Source organism: Gigantopelta aegis, chromosome 3 (assembly GCF_016097555.1).
Source record: "Gigantopelta aegis isolate Gae_Host chromosome 3, Gae_host_genome, whole genome shotgun sequence".
Taxonomy (NCBI): domain Eukaryota; kingdom Metazoa; phylum Mollusca; class Gastropoda; order Neomphalida; family Peltospiridae; genus Gigantopelta; species Gigantopelta aegis.
The window spans coordinates 76,275,984-76,296,555 of NC_054701.1; positions in this window are offsets into that span (position 1 = coordinate 76,275,984).

Sequence of the window (20,572 nt, forward strand, 5' to 3'; positions counted from 1 at the left end):
CAGCTTTGCTCGCTGTGGGCTGTCAAGGTGCTGTAGATAGGAACTCAAGTCTGCTAGAATCTGGCTGTTGGTTAATTTGATCTCTGCAGTCTTGACGTCATCACAGGAAATTGAGTGACTCTCAATTTGGTCAGGTAGCACTGGAACTATCGGCAGTCTGTCAAATTAACCTTTTAGCAAATTGATGTGACAATACCTACTTTTCCTAACCCTATCAGGAGTGTTTATCACATACCCTGTCTCATTAACCCGTTTGTGCACAACATAGGGACCGAAATACCTATTCTGTAATGAACCCCGTTTAATGGGAAGGTACAGCAGCACTTTATCCCCTGGTTTAAATTCCCGACTCTTAGCCTTCCTATCAAACAGTGATTGTATTTTGCTCTGAGCATAGCTCAGATGCTTCCTAGCCAGTTCGGTCGCCTGCCACAACCTATCTCTAACTCTCCCTACATAAATCAGCAGGTTTTCGGCATTATCCTTGTCTAGCCAACTATCTTTTACCAATTTGAGAGGGCCTCGGGCTGAATGCCCATAGACCAACTCAAATGGGGTGAATCCTAAGGATTCTTGCTTAGCATCCCGTGCTGCGAACAACACGAAAGTAATTGACTGGTCCCAGTCAGTACCATTGTCGAAACAATGGCAGCGGAGCATACTTTTCATGCTCTGGTGGAAACGTTCTATGGCGCCTTGGCTCTCAGGGTGGAAGGCAGCAGAACAAATCTGTCGTATATCTAACATAGACAGTACTTGCTGGATTAACTTGCTCATAAAGTTCGTACCCCGGTCGCTTTGAATTTCACCTGGTAAACCCGTGTACGTGAAGTACTTAAGCAGCGCACTAGCTACAACAGACGCAGTAACCTTCCTTGAGGGAATCGCCTCTGGAAAACGCGTAGTTAAGCACATAATTGTTAACAAGAATTGGTTGCCTGAACGCGTTTTCGGTAATGGCCCCACGACATCTATCAACACTTTTGAAAAAGCTTCCCCAACTATGGGAACCTTCTGCAGGGGATAAGGAGGAATTAGCTGATTTGGTTTACCCACAACCTGACACACATGACATGATATACAATGCTTACTGACATCTGCAAACATTCCCTTCCAATAAAACTCTGAGGCAAGTTTACTATGAGTTTTATTCCGCCCTAAGTGGCCAGCAAACACGTCCTCAAGTGCTAACAATAACAATGACGGACGGTACTTAGAGGGCACCACAATTCTACATCGTGTCACACATTCTTCACTATCAGGCACAACCTTTTCCACACTCTTATTCATTAACACTCCCATGTCCATATAATACCCTGACATCTGATCCTCCATCTCACCCTCAGTTAACAATGTAGTGCGAGCTGCCAACAAAATTGGATCAGCCCCCTGCTCTAGGATTAACTCTTGTCTATTACAAGGTAAGTCCCCCCTATCAAACACAACTGGTTCATTTCCCCTCTGCGGGAGATCAACAGGTACCACCACATTTAATTCCTCAGTTGACTTATCTACCATTTTACTGATAACCTAATCCACTCCATTTTCATGGCTGACACACGTATCAGACAAATCACAAATATCCTCTGGGTCTCGTGCTAACCTACTGGCCATAGCCCTAGTCATTACACACGCAGGATATCCAGTCTCATCAACCTCACACTCTTCTATGGGTAAAGGGCTGTCTTCAATTAACAATTGGTCACATTGTGGCTGACAACATTGACTAGTCAAATCATTACCCAACAAAACTCCTATGTTTTCAAAAGGCAAGTCCTTCACAACACCCATAATAACTGGTCCCGTCACAAACTTCGAACACAAGAAAACCGTATGTAACCTGACAACCATATTTTCTCCAGTAACCGAGGTTAAAGCCAAACTACGTCCTGTATCTGAATTCTCAATACCAGCTAAAATCTCTTGCGTGATCTGACTCTGACTACACTCGGTATCTCTGTAGATTGATATTGCCTTAGGACTCAATTCTTGTTTCACATCACAAACCATACCAGTGGACACATACGGGTTTACTTTCTCTGCCATGGGACTAACCATTAACTCTCTCGCTAATGGAGCTGACCTCACTAAACCGACCACGTGCACATTATCGCGTTTCCTTTTAAAACAGTCCCCGACAAGATGGTTATCCTTTTTACAGTAACTGCAATGTGGACGAAAAGTTAGTGCATTGGCTGATAACGCAGGCTTATCCTTACTTTGCCCACCAGGTGCATTCCTTGCCTGACTAGCTGACCAACTAGATGACTCTCCCCGATAGCTACTTTCCCGGGAAAAACCTCGCTGAAATTTATTCTTATCACCCTGTTGTAAAGAGGTACCCTGTACTGCCTGAGCTTTGTGTATTAACACGTAATCATCTGCCACTATGCCTGCCTCCTCTATCTTTTTGACATCACGATCCTCTAAATGAATACGTAAGCTAACTGGTAATCCATTTTTAATGTCCTGTAAGATCAACAACTCCCGTAACTCGGTATATGACTCTACCTGATGATACACCACCCATTTATCAAACATCCCTGCCTTCTTAGCCACAAACTCACTATAAGGCTGACCCTGCGTTTTTCTCAACTCGCTATACCGTAAACGATAATCCTCAGGTCGTAATACATACGCTCTCAACACTGCCGCCTTAACTAGGTCGTACTGACTTGCTCGCTCATCACTCATTGAATTATAAGCTACACTAGCCTTCCCCTTAAACTTAGACACGGCTAACAATGTCCACTTAGACTGCGGCCAATTGAGCTGCTTAGCGGCCCGTTCAAAAAGTTGGAAGAACATATCTACCTCCTGGTCATCAAATACAGGCACTGATCTATAAGCCTCCGACATGTTAAAACCATTTCCGGCTTCCCGTCTAAGTTCTGCAGTATTCAACTTTAACTATTCCACTTTTAATTTTGCTAACTGGAATTCTCTATCCCTATCTCTCTCTTTTCTCTCTCTCTCTCTCTCTCTCTCTCTCTCTCTCTCTCTCTCTCTCTCTCTCTCTCTCTCTCTCTCTCTCTCTCTCTCTCTCTCGCTCTCTCGCTCTCTCTCTATCTATCTATCTCTATCTCTCTCTCTCTCTCTCTCTCTCTCTCCCTCCCTCTCTCTCTCTCTCTCTCTCTCTCTCTCTCTCTCTCTCTCTCTCTCTCTCTCTCTCTCTCTCTCTCTCTCTCTCCCTCTCTCCCTCTCTCTTCTCTATCCCTTCCTTCTCTTTCTCTCTCTCTCTCTATCTTCTTTTTTTCTCTCTCTCTCTCTCTCTCTCTCTCTCTCTCTCTCTCTCTCTCTCTCTCTCTCTCTCTCTCTCTCTATCCCTCTCTCTATCTCTCTCTTCTCTCTCTCTATCTAATGCACGTTCTTCTCTTTCGTACTCAAGCTTTTTAAAAGCTAATTGTTGTTCCACACATAACTCATTTATCTCTATCTCTGGAACAATCTCACTGTCTTCCATAACAGGATTTATCACCAAAAACTTCTTGGATAATAATTGTCCTTATATCTCCTAAGGTTTTAGCTGATGTTAAATCAATTTCTCGCTCACCCGCGATTTCAAATAACTCGGCTTTACGTGCTCGCTTAATCTCCACTACACTGAGCGTAGGCCTATCCAGCAAATTCTTATCCATGTTTAGATATGACGCACTTATTATTTAATTAATTCTCTAGTGAACAACGTTGCTACTTATAGTTATTTGTAAAAATAATTTATAAAGCCCCCATTTACAAACAATACTTTTTTAAATATGCATGTCCCGTTTCAGATCCCGGACGAGCCCCCAATTTTCTACTCCTATCACGGGGATTTTTTAATACCCGTAACTGAATGAAACACGGTTATCAAAATATCTCTCCTAACTGTATATCTATTAGATCTCTCTGTAACCGGCGGTTAAACCCTAGTATAGCTCGTCTAGGTATGATCAGAGATAAGATCTTATATAAAGTATATATTATTATAGCACGTTTAGTTCACTAGAAAACACAACAAAAACACAATACACTTTGGAATCTGTATTAACCTACGCTGACAAATGTACTGCCGCAGTAGTTTATTAATGACAACACTAATAACAACCCAGAACTGATCACTTAATTAGTTAATCTCTAGGTGTCTAGTTTACACAATATGCTAATCACTTCACCGTGACACAACACCCACGCGTGTGATAATTGAGAAACGCTTCCAGGGGAACTTAATTAATAAAGGAATTACAGCTCTATTCCTAACTGGTTAATTTTTAATTAACCCTAACTACTGATTCAGTAACCTTGTAACACAGCATTAATACTGGTACCCATCACAATAAAGACAATAACCTACAGTTTACCTAGGTCTTCTAGGATGACTGGCTAAGCTTTATATTACCAAATACTCGTATAATGTTAGAACAAAAAGTCTACGATTTACTTCGTCAGATGACCGAAGACACTGTCTCAAGAATATTGGTATAATACAGTATTAAAATATTTAAAGTCACATCAGTCACATCAAGGTTATACAACAGAGCAGAAATAATATATTTACCAAAGTCCGGACGGAGAACGTTCCCCCGGGATACCTTCTTATTGTTCTCCTAGATATCTCTAAACCATAGCTATTTATTCAAAACTTTCAGAGACAGCGAATATCGCCTGGGGGTACAACGCGGTACCTCACCTATCATCTGATATTCCACCTCTCCCAGAGTCGGTATATTTTTCTCTGATCGTCAGACTGGCTGTCGCCATCGTCGCCAAATCACGGTTGTAAAAACCGCACTCGCGGAGGTATTACGTAACTACTCGCCACATGGCCTCCGCAGCTGGCTGGGTGTGTATTAGAAGTACAGCTCGAGGACCGTCGCGCAGAAGTATTACGTAACAAGTTGCCCACCTGGTCTAAGTGCAATGAAACTGCACACGGCCCGCTAACACAATTAATATCGCCACAGGCGAAAAGAATTAAGAGAATGTACCGTCACAGAGTCCCATAAGGTCTTTTGTAGAATTCGACCGGCCCCTGTGGCGTCATGTTTAAACCACCCAGAGCGCGTTTTAACGACTCAATGGGAAGGTGTAATACTACTGCACCCTCTTTCTTCTCACTAACCACTAACAACTAACCCACTGTCCTACGGACCTGCGTTCCTTTTACACCAGCTCCAACCCAGAGCGAGTTCTTAAGGGCTCAAAGGGTAGGCGTAAGGCCACTACACCTTCTTCTCTCTGACTAACCAACTAACAATTAACCCACTGCCCTGGACAGACAGCCCAGATAGCTGAGGTGGGTGTGCCCAGGACAGCGGTCCTCAACCGTAATTGGATATAAGCATGAAAATAAGTTGAATTAATGAATGTAGAATTCGTCTAGCCCTAGGGTCAGACCCATGCAGAATTTGACTATTTCAGTACAGTAGGCAAGATCATGATATCTGTGTTTGGTCCGAAGCCATCTGCGGCGTGGTACACATTTTATAGGAACCGGGCCTCACGTCACATGTTCTAATATTAGTGTACCGAATATTTTACCGAATTAATTTTATATATGAGAATGCTATGTAATCGCAATTGTAATCGATTACATTGTTAATGTACTTTTTTTTTTTTTTTTTTTAAACATTTAATTTACCAAACCTTTTAGATATGTTTAGCATTAACTCAAGTAGCAGTACTTACATTAATCAGACTCAGTTACAATCTATATAGATTTGTGTTTGTTTTTGTTGAAACGAAATTCAAATGTTTTCATGGGGTTGAAAGTGGGATAGCTAGGTCAGTTGTCGTTGACAATTACTTTCTACATCTTATTTAATCGTAATGTGATATCCACAATCTGTTAAATTTTAACCCCAATAGCTGATGCGTATTTTATGTGCCGGGGTGTCGTGACTCATTCATCAGAAGTTAAATGTGAATTTTGATTCCCAGTCAGATTTGAAACATAAATATTTGATTATTAAGTATGGAATGGGCGCATCAACTAGTTTCGATATCGTGAAGGAAAAACATCTAAACTGAAAAAAAGAGGTATACTGAACTGATCGCGAACGTTATCCCACCTGATCAAATACCGTAGTATGTGCGGTCCTGTCTGTTCAAAACCATATAAAAGATAAACCCCATGTTGTTAATCGGTAAAAGGAACATATGAGGGAGTAGTGGGGTGGTTTCATTCCAATCGAAGATCAATGTTACCATCATTTGGACACCAAATGGTCGTTGCCTGAAAACTGCTGGAATGCCATGAAACAACATTCCTTTCTATTCCCATAGCAGCTAATATTGGCATAAATATTGAGAAAATATCACAAATACACAGAAGTAGTCAGAACCTTTTTGTAATAAGTTCGATTTTTTATAATCCACTGTTTTGATAATATATTAAATTATGGATATTTAATGGGTGTTTTTGTTTTGGATTTTATTAAAAAAACAACAACTTTTAATATTCTCATACAGTGAAGTCAGAAGTCATATCTCACGAGTGTAATATGGAATTGGAGATGTCACAGGATGATATGTAGATCATATTTAACAAGAAACGTGGATTTATATATTTATTATATAACTGCAATTAAATTCTTGTTGCATCCATTTTCTCAGAAGCAGGAGTAAGTTTAACTAGCTGTTTGTCGCTGACGCTTGCTAGACCGGTTTTTACGTTACACATTAATCGGGAACCAGTCAAGCTAGCTTCCAAACGTTTAGAGAAAAACGACTGTCTCAATTTAGGCTTGACGTCTACGGAAACAATAGAAGGGAGATAATTCTGTTTCGAGGAGTGGCAATATCTCCAGCTTATTTTCAGTAACATTAATACTTTTTGAAAACAAATGTGTTATCTTCACTAATAACTAATAACATTAATATTTCACAAATATTTTAAAATATGTATTTAAATGTTATATACTAAAGTACGACTAGAATATCAAAGTTTGTGGTATGCGTTGTTCTTTGTGGGTAACAAGTACATATATGAAATGGAAAGTATATGGATGCTCTGTGGAAGACGTAATATGGCTTAGGTGCTTTTTTTTTATTGATTTCAACTTATTTTCGTGCTTATATCCAATTAAGGTTCAAGCACGCTGTCCTGGGCACATACCTCAGCTATCTGGGCTGCCTGTCCAGGACAGTGGGTTAGTTGTTAGTTTGTTAGTGGTTAGTGAGAGAGAAGAGGGTGTAGTGGCCATACACCTACCCATTGAGCCCTTAAGTACTCGCTCTGGGTTGGAACCGGTACCGGACTGCGAACTCTGTACCTACCAGTATGTAGTCTGATAGCTTAACCACTGTGCCACCGAGGCCGGTTCTTTTTTTGTCTAGCATTCTACAACAAAAAGTAATAATACTAATAATACGTTATAATAACTTCGATAACTCCACTTTGATCTCTCGATCTGAAGCGATGGTCCCGGCCGAGTTGCTACACAAACTAGTTATAACGGCCTCCGAAAACTCAAACTTCGAAAACTCGATACACTCGATCTCTCGACCCAATTCTTTGGTTACGGCATAAAGATTTAACAGAGTATGCACCTCTAAAACTCGACGCGTGTGGATTGATCAAACTGTCGTTGCCGATACTATTTTAAGGACGAATGTATTGTCAATCATGTCAATCAAGCGAAGCGCGCCTGTCACGGGTGGTCTTGGCTGTCGTGGATTAAGGTGATCATTACAGAATAATAGATTGCCGACTAAGCGGAATGAACTGATCCTGTGTTTGGTTGTCGGTGTTCGTGCGTCGTGGAGAGCCTCTTGTGAAATATTTATACGTTTGCCATCTTGTCAAAATATATGTATAATTGTATTATGTACCTCATATACCATGGTTTACGGCCTGAGAGTAAATAAAGTTCTGTTCTGTTCTTACATAATACATAATTACAAACAGTCTGGTTAACTTCAAAGAGCATTTGTCATAATTGTTAGCGCAGTTTGTTTTTGCTCTCAAAGACGTGAATAGTTTCAAACATTAGCTTTTCTATTTATGTATCAGTTAATGTTTATCAATTACCAGTCATATAGTTATGTTAAAAATTGATACATCACAGATCAAGTAATCTGGGGAAGGACCCAGTAATGTGGGTGGGTGGCAGATTGGACAAAGAAAGTAGAGGTGCGAAGCGTAAATAATTTTGTGTAAAACAAATATACTTAGTGTTATTCGGCATTCAGTGTTTTATTTGTTAATTACGTTCCGCCATTAAATGACATCTGTAAAATACGTCAACGTTCATTGTATAATTTAATTTCTGTTATTTATATATGTATGTCAATACCTTCTTTTTTCTTTCTTTTTCTGTCAATAATTACATGTAGCCTATATGTCCAAGCATATATTTCAAATTCATCTGGGTTATCTTTTTTGTTTTGTTATTTACTTACTTTTACAATATACGCAAAATTAATGTACCACAAACGTCGTAGATGCCTACAGCTGGGGTGGGAAGGGGTGTGGTGGAATGGGATGGGGTGCCGTGTGGTTTGTTGACAGTGATATATTAGTTCGCCTTTCAACTGGGAATGCATAGTTTTCAGAGTTCAAAGGTAGGCAGCGAGTCGCACGCTTCCTACAATATTTAGCCAAATCAACCAGCTGTAATGCAGTTTCAAATTTGAACTCGTATATTAATTTCGAAAACTCGAACTCCCTGAAACTTGAACTATTTCCTCGTCCCCTTCAAGATCGTAGGATAAAACTAGAGGAATATTCAGCAATATGCCCAGGTGTCATAAGAAGATATTTTCTTTTGTTCAACAGTACGATCATTAACATAATGTGATCCCAAATTTGAATAAAGTCCAGTAGGAACTAAATGTAAACAAAGTAAGTGAAAAGAAAAGAAAACACTAGGACCATTTTGGTGTTTAAGATCTATGTTCGAATCTTAGACGAGAAAGCGGAAACCTACGGCCGCCATATGGGCTCATCCAACCGATAAAGCAGCAAGGTTTACATATACACATTGTGTGTGTGTGTGTGTGTGTGTGTGTGTGTGTGTGTGTTTGTGTGTGTGTATATATATGCACTTTCCATAGACACGATAGTACATACCACATTCCTTAATATCGCTGCGCATATATTACTCATTCAATTTGAACGACTATTTCATTTCTGTTCGGTGAGAACAAAAAATGCTTTCTTAAAATGTTTCATAAAATTTTAGTTTGTTGTTTGCATTCCTTTGATCATAACTGAATGTTTTCCATTGACCATTAATTCTGTTGCAAGCCACATATTTCTTATGTTGTTTTTTTTTTTATTACGCTGAATACTTACAGGGTTTTGATGTATAGTATGTTATACCATTATAAATAGGCCTAATTCACTCAACTCTCGAGATTGTGATTTTGCATTGCAGTTGATGTGATGTTACACGAACGTAAGAGAGCTTTGTCAGTTAGGTCCCTGGTTTATTGTCGAGTCTTGTGACTGCGAAGTATGAATAGAATGAGAGAATTCAAATGGGTTTACCAATACATGTTTAACACTCCTGTCAGTGTTGGGAGATGACAATGACATTGTTATTACAGATATATTTAATAGAGATGTATAAATCACAAATGAAATAAATAATAAAACTACAAACAAGTTTTGTTTAGTTTTTTCAAATACTGTTTGTGCAAAAACATTCCTTCTGAGTCGGCACTATGCGTCTGGAGACAATGGTTTGACGCGTATTAATGAATGGTTATAAAGTTTAAAGGGACATTCCTGAGTTTGCTGCAATTTTAAGATGTTATCGACTAACTGAGACTTTTTAACGATTGTAATTAATTATCAAATATATAATATTAGTGGCTGTATATTAAACGTGTTTCTGATCGTTCTAATATTTGTAATAGGTTACATTTCATTTTATTTCCTAAAATAAATTTTTTCCTACGTACGAAATTATTTGAAGACGAAATCCGGTTTGGGCTTCTTACACATATTAAGACGACCAGAAACACGTGGAATATACAGACACTGATATTCTAAACAAGAAAATATATTGTAGAAATATTTTATTAGTCGGAAACATCTTACAATGCAGCAAACTCAGGAATGTCCCTTTAAGGCAATAAAAAAGAAAAAAAAAGAAAGACACACAAACCCAATACAAAGTTTTGTTTTTGTTTAACGACACCACTAGAGCATATTGATATATTAATCATCTGCTATTGGTTGTCAAACATTTGATAATTTTTACATTTAGTTTTAGAGAGAAAACCCGCTACATTTGTTGGCGAGACGTAGCCCAGTAGTAGAGCGCTCGCTTGATTCGCTGTTGGTTTTGGATCGATTCCCGTCAGTGGGCCCATTGGGCTATTTCTCGTTCCAGCCAGCGCACCACGACTGGTACATCAAAGGCCGTGGTATGTGCTATTCTGTATACGATGGTGCATATAAAAGATCCCTTGCTGCTAATCCAAAAAGAGTAGCCCATGATGTGGCGACAGCGGGTTTCCTCCCTCAATATCTGTGTGGTCCTTAACCATATGTCCGACGCCATATAACCGTAATAAAATGTTTTGAGGGCGTCGATAAATAAACCATTTCCTTCGCACTATATTTTTCCATTAGTATCAAGGGGTCTTGTATATGCACCATCCCACAGATATGATAACACATACTACGGCCCATGATATACCAGTCGTGGTGCACTGGTTGGTACGAGATATAACCCACTGGATCCACCAATGGGGATCGACTCTAGACCGACCTCGCATCAGGCGAGCGCTTTACCACTGGTCTACGCCCCACCCATCCCAACACACACACAATTCTGCATATAATATTGACTCACCGACTACTACCAATGTAAAACAACGTATTTACATCATCGGCATATTTGACGATATTAGTTTATATGCGATAACATGTAATGTCATTATCTACGTTACTGCCACTTTTCAAAAAGCCTACTCTCGATCAGATCAGTAATCTGAAGAGTAATTCTCTATAGCTGGAAATGCACACAGAATCCCTTTCAGCGACTGGATTATTATAGTTCTTTAACTAGCAATTTTACATTTAAAGTTTTCCATGAACCTAGTTTACCGTTATTTCAATACTGACGACATTCAAATTAGGACAATGCTGTTTGCAAGTCGGTATGTGTAAGTTTAAAAAGATTAAATAGATAAGAGGACCATTTGTCAAAATTAATTTAATACAACATATCAAAACAAATTAGTGTAAATTATGTTATATTCATTGTGTACGAAGCCAAATTAATGTTGTTGTCAGTGTATGTTGAAGACCTGACCCATAACAACATGTTATTAATAAACAATATATTTTTATAATATGTGCTGAAATTTTAAGTATTTTAGTAAGAAATAACAAAGGTATTAAAGGTATCATCATTGATGGCACTGAATATTTAATATCACAATATGCTGATGACACCACTTTCATTCTTGATGGATCTTCTGAGTCTCTGAACAATACAATGAGAGTACTTAATTATTACGCTGTAATTTCAGGCCTAAAAATTAACTATATTATGTCTAAAGCCATTTGGATATGAAGTAAAATATATTCTAAAGATGTCTATCACCATACTCGCTGGAAGTTAGAATGGGATTTAAACCAATTTTGTTTGCTTGGTATAAATGTTACTTTAAATTTAAATGATATAATAGAATATAATTTTGATTCTAAAATCAAGCAAATTAAGAATCTGATTAAAATTTGGTCATTCAGGGAGCTTACAATCTTAGGTAGGGTAACAATTCTTAAAACATTAATAATACCCAAAATCACTTACCTCCTAATGTCATTACCAAATCTATCAAAACGAACTATAGAAGATTTAAACAAAATGTTTTTCAAATTTATTTGGCAAAATTAGTCAGAAAAAAATTAAACGAGAAATATTAACCCAAGATTATAAATACGGTGGTATAAAAATGCCAAATATATATCATGTTATAACTTTTTTGAAATTAACCTGGATGAGAAGACTTTTTCTAAATGATACAAAGTGGGTTAATTTATTTAATTCTACAACAGGTCTAACTACAAAAGATCTTATCATCCATGGCGATTATTTCATTATACTAAAATGTGAAAAAATTCTAAATACATTTTGGAAAGATGTACTAATTAGTTGGGTTTTAATATAGCAAAAACTAAATATTGAAAATAATGAAGATGTACAAGGATTAAATATCTGGTATAATACCAAACCATTTTTGTATACCAGTTATTTAAAGAACGGGATTATTTTTATAAATGACTTATTAGATGAAAGTGGAAAGATTTTAGATTTTTAGTCTTTTAAATACAGATATAATCTAAAAACATTTAAAAAAAAAATATTTATCATTTGTAAATGCTGTAAAAGCTTTCTTACGCTCATTAAACAACATTAACAACATGACATTCATTTCTGGCAAAAGACCTGTATTACCTTTTAAAATGAAAATTATGCTAAACAGAAACACTAAAAGTAAAAAGATATACACTGTTTGGAACAAAAAACACATTATACCAAAGTCACAAACAAAATATGCATCCAAAGGTTTAATGTTTCATTATCATATGTGGGAACAGTTTTATTCGTTACCTTTCAAATATATGAAAGATACAACCTTGTTATGGTTTCAATATCGATTGCTTCACAGAATTTTAGCTACAAATTCTTTCTTACATATGATCCACTATGTAGATTCGATAAAATGTAACTTTTGCAAAAATGCTCCTGAAACATTACAACACTTGTTTTATGATTGTCATAAAGTTAAAATTATATGGGAAGCATTACAAGAATGGATATTTGAACAATTGAAAATGAAAATTTTGCTAAATAAACATATAGTTATGTTTGGCATGATAAATGGTGAAATAAACCAAGTATATGTAGTTAACTGGTTAATAATTAATGTAAAATATCATATCTATTGTACGAAAATACTAAGCAATCATCTTAATATTAATATTATTAAAAATACACTTCAACATAAATTTCATATTGACAAATATATTTACTTAAAAAACTGCGAGTATGACAAATTTAATGAACGTTGGGGAAAGTGGCTTCACCTTTTTAATGATGATACCTAAAATTATGTCTTGTATATTTGTATGCCTATGTTTCTATCTATAAAATGACATAGCTTGTTTGGAAATTAAAAAACATATCTTTGCTATCTCTTTTTAAACATCGTACTTTTACTTTCATACTTTATCTGTCTTTTCTCTGTTAGATACCAAATGTCATTATTATTATATAAATACTCAATAACAATCAGTTTCAAAGTTGACTTGGGTATCTAACGAATCTCTGCTTGAATTATTTTCCTTATCTTCCCTTACCCTTTCCTTCTCTTCTCTCTTTTTTGTATTTTGTTCCCTTTTGACCCTCAGATTACAAGTTGGTAACTAATTGTATGAGGAAGCCTATATAGATTCATATTTGTAAACAGAAAATCTTAAACATCACATATAATATATATTTTTATAATTTTGTATGTCATACTATTTGTATATAACTTTTATGTGATACTGTAAGACAATGATTCAAGGCTCCCAACCTTGACATTGCCTATGATCTGGGGGTAATAAAAAAAAAATAATAATAAATAAATAAATAAATAAACAAACAATATATATATATTTATTCTTAATACTTGGGTATGATATTTAGAATACTAAAACACACTCTGACCATGTATATATATATCATGACATTCTTAAGTAATCGTAATCGTAATCGATTAATTTTGTCATGTAATCGCCCCATGTCTATATATATATATATATATATATATATATATATATATATATATATATATATATATATATATATATATAGTAAAATAATTCCAGACTCAGTAGTTCTTCATCGTTTTATTGCTACAGCTCTGTTTCGTATGGTCAAATAATGACCACACTCTTCAGGCAATATTAACGAATACTGTTAAAAACGTTTGCGACTGATGACGTCACAACGTTAGTTGATGTATGACGTAATTCTCGACAACTATATCGTGTCACCAAGAACATTTTGAGAATTCAGGTCTTATACTGGCGCTTGGTACAGTTAGGTGACATCGGTGTTACTGATGTTTTTTAGAACGAATTTATTTCGGTGGTGGCATGGACTTGCTAATTCATTGCGTTTGTTCAGGCTGCACAGGTGTTTCTGACATATTATGATAAACTTTTCGTAAAGGCATAGTTAACATTTCTTATTTATGTTACTGTAGGGTTAACATTTTTTGAGTACCTTCCACTTTATGCGGAAGGATTTGTTATTGTCCTTCAGGTTCCATATGTGTTTTGACAGCTCTGTTTCATTTCTTTTGTTTTCATGTTGGAAGGATGCCGTGTGGTTTCTGTATCGTTCTTTGAAATTGGTTGCTAACCCTACGTATGATTCTGTGTTTGATTTTGTTGTCACTGTTGCTTGGTACACCACGTTGTATTGGAGGCATTTTTTGTCGAGTGGGCATTCGGGTGTATTTCTACAGTTGCACTCTAATGTCAAAAGCAGCATCGGGAAAAAGTTTTTAAACACAATCGACAAATGCTTCACCAAGAACCACCCATTACACAAGATCTTTAACAGGCATACACTCAAACTTAGCTACTCATGCATGCCAAACATAAAAAACACCATCTCATCCCACAACAAGAAAATACTCTCTGATGCAACAACGACGCCAGCACAGCAACCAAAAAAAGAGTGCAAATGTAGAAAGACGCCCGAATGCCCACTCGACAAAAAATGCCTCCAATACAACGTGGTGTACCAAGCAACAGTGACAACAAAATCAAACACAGAATCATACGTAGGGCTAGCAATCAATTTCAAAGAACGATACAGAAACCACACGGCATCCTTCCAACATGAAAACAAAAGAAATGAAACAGAGCTGTCAAAACACATATGAAACCTGAAGGACAATAACAAATCCTTCCGCATAAAGTGGAAGGTACTCAAAAAATGCCAACCCTACAGTAACATAAATAAGAAATGTTACCAATGAAGTTTACACAAACAAATACTACATGCGTATTTAAAGCTAAACAAAATAAATCGATTTATGTATTATTAAAATATGCATATAAATTTAATTATAAGACTACGCGGAGTCCGATAATGTGCACATAATTTTTCCGGTTCATACTTACATATATATATATATATATATATATATATATATATATATATATATATATATATATATATATATATATATATATATTACACACGAAAATGAAAACATGACACATTCTTATTTAATATAATGTGCTGGTCACGAATAATTATGTGAGAAATATATCCTATATGAAAACAAACAAAACCGTTAAATATAGACCAACGTATAGTTAATTACCCTTTTCATATTCCGATATCACATGTACGGTATTACATTACAGACACACCTTTAATCGATATATGATACCGCCACCCGTCCAGTGACCATTTGTGCGCGTAAAAAGAATTCACTTCTCACCCGAAGAACAAAATTGGATGCTGGCGGTCATATGTCGAGCAGAGTAGTGTCATCAAAGGGTTAATGAATGCATAGCTATAGAGAAACAATGCCGGCCATTTCTTTGTTTGAGATGACAAAGCTGTTTTTATATTGGCTCCTCAGGTGACGGATAAAACGAAAGGGAAATGAACCCATTTACAGTGGCGTAGCCGGGTGTGGGGTGTGTGGGGGAGGGGGGGGGTTGAGCCTTTTCGCTTATTAATAACATTAAAAAGGTTCCTGTGTCAAATCCCACTACACAGGTGACACCCCCCCCCCCCCCCCCCCCCCAATATAAAATCCTGCCTACGCCACTGCCCATTTAATACTATTATCATGTTCAATTATTTAGACCCAAAGTTGTTTGCAAATGTTACGTTTATTTCCTATTCGATATTTGTTTTCTTTGCATTTACATGAAAACAAACCCAAACCCCGACAGGTTTTATATACAAATCATCATATAAAATGCACGAAGTTGACTTAATTCCACTTTTTAAAAATCTCTGTGTCTTTTGAATGCACGTTATTTCTCCTATAAATAACTACGGTCATTTGCATATCAAAACATTGGGATCTGAGGCTACGTGAAGGCCATTATAGCTTGTTTCACGAAATCAAGGTTATATTGTGTTTTGCAGTGTGTAACAGCATTGTCTAATCTTTCCGTTAAACATAGATGTAAACAAACAGAACATGTAACCCTTTCTTGTAGGTGCATTATATTTAATAAATTTAGCTAATGTATTATGTATTTTTATTTTATTATATCATTTATATATTAGCATACCATACCTAACCTAACACAACTGAGATGTAGCACAGTAATAAACACAAATCACCTCACACACCGCAGGAATGTGCTTTCCAAATTTATAAATAAATTTAATGCAGGGCCGGACCCAGAAGACCGGGGGGGGGAGGGGGGGGAATAAAATGTCAAAGGCCACCAACATCAAATAATAATAAAAATGTTATTTAATTTGCCTCTAAATTGGGAACTCATACGTATATATATATATATATATATATATATATATATATATATATATATATATATATATATATATATATATAGTATTTAGGGAGGTGCTAGGGGCCGGGGTTTGGGGGTTGGGTGTTACATTTGTAATGCGAAAAACCAAAGGGCTATTGTTCGGACTCGTATGGGTTCAACCACTTTTTCATCCCGCAGACACAGCCCTGAATGTTCAAAGTACGATAGCATTGCTTGGACAATAACATCATTATTTCGATCTATGACTGCACGTGCTATTGTAGCAATGTGTAAACCACGTAAAATACAAGTTAGGTAGGGTATATAAATTCATTGGAAATGTATTAGTCGACATTCTTGTTATTGTTATTTGAGGAAAAATATGGGTAAATCGAAAAACACTTCAGTTGATGTAAAATCGTGTATTAAGAACGTTTTCGATTATTTTGAAGATGAATATCAGCGCGGTAGACCTAGGTATGCTTCTTATCGAATTGTCGATCGAGTTGCCGCTGCACTTAAAGGTAGTACTAAACCAAATAACTTCCGGCTGGGTCAAAGTTCGAGGTGCACCCAACTTTTGATAGAGAAGTGAACACCACAAGTCCTGTGATTAGTTATAAATGTGAGTGTGTTGGTTGTAAAAAATAATAGTTTCATCTGGGTAAAAAAAATGTGCGATTTTATTTCATCTAGTACCACTGTGTCAAGTAGCCTTGTGCTTGGAACATGTATGGTACCTGTAAAAAAAAGTAATCGAATTTTGTGTGGAACTTGGATAGTCATAGACGCTACCCGTTATGCCAGAAATGAGCAGCTGGACCCCCAATTTTTTGTGATTCACTTTAAGGGTGATGAGTGGTAGTATTTATATCCGTGGCGTTTATGTCGGTTGATACGTTGCAGGTAGGAGTTTTAGCCACATATGTTACTATTATCGGCTATGGGATTTGATTTGGTAGTATACACCCTAAAGTTTCGGTTTCAACAGTAAAAAGAACTGTGAAAAATCTAAGTTCTACGAATCCAAGCACAGAAATCACTGTTAAAAAACGCGACCGAAAACTCATAGATTTATTTGATAAAGATGTTATTAGACGACGAGTATACAGATTTTATACATCCAGTTTACGAGAACAGGGGTATTTAAGTGTATCAAGATGAGACCTGGGTGAATGTCAACCACACAACATCCCACCACTGGACAGATATCCACCCGGGCACAAGTACCGCCAATCACCTGCCGAAATCAGACGCTGCTGATCGAGTTCCTAAACTCTGTTCGGTGACTGGGAAGGGAAAAAGACTTATTATTTAAAAAAACCAGACGGAGACTATCATGGTGAGATGAATCATGAAAATTTCATCAAATGGTTTGAAGAACAACTTATGCCTTCTCTACCAGAACCTTCTGTTATCGTCATGGATAACGCAAGCTACCACAACAAATTAACTGAGATTACACGATGTCCTGCACTAAACGCTAAAAAGGAAGAAATATACCTTCTGAGAGTAACATGACAAAGCCAGTTCTTTATGAACTTGTGAAAAGTAACAAATGTGCAAAGCAATTTGTTACTGATGATATTGCTGAACGCCATGGGCACTTGTGTCTAAGACTGCCGCCAAGACATTCTGAACTCAATCCGATAGAACTGATCTGGAATCAAGTCAAAGGGCACATAGCTCGTCATAATGATGGTAAAATGACCACGGTGTGGAGAGAACTTGCATATGCATTGAACTCTGTCACACCTACACACTTCTCTGATGTAGTTAAACATGTAATAAAGATCGAAGAAGATTTTAGAAAACAAAATAGTTTTATAAGAAATAAAATACCCCCTGTGATAGTCCCCATTAACGAAGATAGTGATGAAGAAATGAGTTCGTCGACTGATTAAGGAGTATTACTTTAATGTATGCATAAACTCTTTAACACCAAAAACTCTTTATTTCCATATCATTCACTATCAAACAACCTAACAACCTATAAACTAATCGACTAGAAATGCATATAGACTACACATACATACGAGAGAAATGTTTATTTAACGACACACTCAACGCATTTGATATACGTTTATGTGGCGTCAGACAAAACGGTTAAGGAGCATTATGACAGTGAGAAAGAAACTCGCTACCGCCACATGGGCCACTGTTTCCGATAAGCAATTTGATAAGCAATAAGGGACGTTTTATATGCTCCATCCCATAGACAGGACAGCACATACCACAGCCTTTATACATCAGTTGTGGTGCACAGGCTGGAACTAGACACAACCCAATGGGTCCACCATGTGGGATCGATCAGTCGACCTACCATAAGCGAACGCTTTACCTCTGAGCTACGTCCCGCTCCATATACAAAAGAAGCCTTAAGTGGGGTTGGGGTTGTGCAGAGGGTTACACCTCCACCAATCGCATGCATACCATATTCTTCTCTCTATCTCTCCCTATAACCATATAACCATAGATTAAAATATGTTGAAAGCGTCGTTACATAAATGACGTCTCTCTCTCTCTCTCTCTCTCTCTCTCTCTCTCTCTCTCTCTCTCTCTCTCTCTCTCTCTCTCTCTCTCTCTCTCTCTCCCTTCAGCGCCCGCGCTTGTGTATTCCACAATATAATTATAATATTTGATACATATTGTTTTTTCAAACTGAGGTTTTGTCACTTGAACTCCCCACCTGAATCCGCGCCTGCTTCATGTTTACAGATATTTTCTTAAATATAGGTCATACTACGATTTGTGCGGATAGGACGATAGAAGCGAACATTAGTTTGAAACGCACTATAGAATGATGCTTTTGATATGCAAATGACCTTAGTTATTTATAGGGTTTTGTTTTCTTGTTTTGTTTTGTGTGATAAAATTTGCGGTAGGACTAAGTAGGAGTTAACTCCCTTACACTAAACATTATAATGGCAATTAGTTTCCATTGGAGGTTCCAACAGACCAAATCAATTCCTATTGCCGATAATGTTAACATTTACTAATAAAAGTGATATAATCAGCGTATGAACACACCCAGACAATACACTCACATTTAATTTACCTGCAACAAAATGGGTGGGGGAGTTCACATACCATTTAAGAGATTTAATTAATGTTGTTATTAGCAACCGTCATTTTTGCTGAAAATTACAGTTCCATTTGTGTGGGTATCCTGCACTCGTTTCAACTTCTGGTGTATACTGCATAACAACTGTATAACATATACAAGTGTATTTATTTATTGCCAATAGATAATAGTATTTGCACAAATAAAATATCACATATTACTATCCAATCACAGCCGCAGCTGTTTTCACTCCGAAAACGCCATGCATCCTGGAGATATAACTAGCCTTATGAGCGATAGGTATTCGATCGTATCTCGGTACCGACTCCCACCCAGAATGGATTTTCTCTGGTTCAGTGAGGTCGTTTAAGGAGACTTTCTCTCACTAACTACTTACCACTAACTACAGTCATGGCCAGACAGTAGAATAAAATCCAGTCCAATCCAATCCATTACAATACAATACAATACAATATAACACAACACAGTACAATAAAATACAATACAATACAATGCAATACAATGCATTGCAATGCAATACAATACAATACAATACAATCTTCATTGCAATCATTGTATGAGTACACTGGTTAAGGGGACAGATTCCCATTTAATAAAAGAAAGAGAACGCAAACATATGAACTAGTAATACCAACAGTAAACAACAGATTTAATACACATATCTGCATCAATATGCCACACATACATAAATATACATACACGTGTACGCACGCACATACACACACATACACACACACATACACACACACATTTACATTTATACACACGTACTCATACGCGTGCGCGCAAACATACGGTGCACACATACACACAAATACACACACACACACAGAAAGAGAGGGGGTGGGGAGAGAGAGAAACGAGACGCACATAGCGCACAAGACACATATGACAATATAGTAATGATAGGATCGCTGAGATTGTCTTTAAGCACGAAAATAAGGTGGTTTTTTTAAATATATGTCAGATATATGTTTGACCACTGGCATAGTGTTAGTGTGCAGAGTCATACCGCTTCC